The following is a 1,681-nucleotide window of genomic DNA, read 5'->3' as shown; positions in this document are numbered from 1 at the left end:
CGCCCGGCCCCCGGGGGGCGGGCTGGAGGGAGGGGGCGGGCGCGGGGCGCGGGCCGGGGATCCGCCGCTGCCATGGCGCGGCGGGGAGGGGGCGGCCGACCCGCTTCACCTGCCGCAGAGGGGGCGGCGGGCGCCGCTTCACCTGCCGGAGCGGGAGGCGACCGAGGCGAGGCAGAGGCGGCGGCGCGCGCGGCGGCGCCTCCGGGTCCTAGAACCGCATGCTCCCGCTCGCTCGGAGCCGGGGATCGGCGGGGTCTGGGTGAGGGGAGGTGGGGAAGGCGGGGGGCGGGGGGCGGTGTCACCGCCTGGGAGTCGGGAGGGGGAAGCCTCCTTGTCGAGGATTGCCAGCAACTGCGAGCGCGGCTTGGAGACCCATGACGGTGCGGCGTTGGGGCGCAAGGACTGGGTCCCCCTCCCGGATTCCCGACTGAGAAGGTGGGAACCCCCTTCCGGGCCCCCCACCCCTTGTTTCTGTCCTCTGTTTAGTCCAGAGAGGAGCTGAGGACCAGAGGGAACCATCTGCAAATGAGAACCCCAAAGCAGGGCGGGGGGGCGCAGATTCAGGCCAGCGGAGAGCCCCCCGACCTGTCCCAACCTGGACCAACTCTGCGCGCACGCCGACATCCTCAGGGTCGTAGAATGGGAGCGCCTATGGGAAAAGGCAAGCTGCCAGAATCTGGAGACCACCAAGGCGGTCTCAAGGAGAAGCACGGGGGTTGGGAAACAGAGGATTAAAGCCAGCATATCCAGGCTGAGAAAGGAGCAGGCTCCGCAGAGGAGGAAAAAAAAAAAAAATCTCCTGACGCTGTCACCTCCAGGGACCTAGGGTGGCCGCTCACCTTGGCGAATAATAATCCCTGAAGTCTAGCAATTACAGAAATGCTTCCAGAGGTCTTCTCTCATTCATCCCGACAATGACCGGGAAAGGTAGGTGTTGATATCTTCATTTAGAGATGGGAAAACTGAGGCTCACTGTGGTCAAGTGACTTGCCCAAGGGCACACAACTAATAAGGGGCAGAGAGGACTCTCAAAATCCACACTGCGTTGGGGCTGCTGTCCGAGCCCCCACTGCCCCCCTCATCCAGGGTTGTCCAGAAAGGTGAGCAAGTATTGGGAGGCTTAGAACCCCAGGTCTGAGACATAATCTCCAACCTCTCAGTTGCTCCTTTTGTTCCCCATTTAATTTGTAGAGATCCCCAATTACCCCTCCCTGCACTTCCAAGACATTGAGGAGGGAGGGCCCACTAAAGGAGCCCTAGATTTCCTCCAGATCAGGCCAGAGGCCATAAGTATCCCTTCCCCTTAGAGCCTTCTCTTCCCCCTGCGCCCCCCCCCCCCCCACACACACACACATCCAGAACCACCGACAGGAGTTAAGCAGGAGCTGGGAAATCTAATTTTAAGGAAGGCCCTGGGATGAAACAGCCCCTTCCCCCAGACCGACCTGATTTAAGCATTTCTTTTGCCAAGGTCACCAGCACCTCTGGTGGGTGAGAGAGATGTGGTTCCTGATTTCATGTCCCAGCCAGGGACCCATAAGGTAAGACAAAGCAGGATTTTCCTTGGGAATGCTAAGAAGGTGATCCATTCTGTGCCTATGACCCTTATCTTCAGCTGAAGATGGTCCAGTCTTGTCAGTGGGTTCTTGCCCTTGAGATTAACTAGGACCTCCTTTTTTTT

This window comes from Mirounga angustirostris, unplaced genomic scaffold, assembly GCF_029215605.1.
Source record: "Mirounga angustirostris isolate CCGP_5_RB_7025 unplaced genomic scaffold, mMirAng1.0.hap1 SCAF_17, whole genome shotgun sequence".
NCBI classification, from domain to species: Eukaryota; Metazoa; Chordata; class Mammalia; order Carnivora; family Phocidae; genus Mirounga; species Mirounga angustirostris.
The sequence above is the reverse complement of the archived record's forward strand: the minus strand, read 5'-3'. Positions refer to the sequence as shown.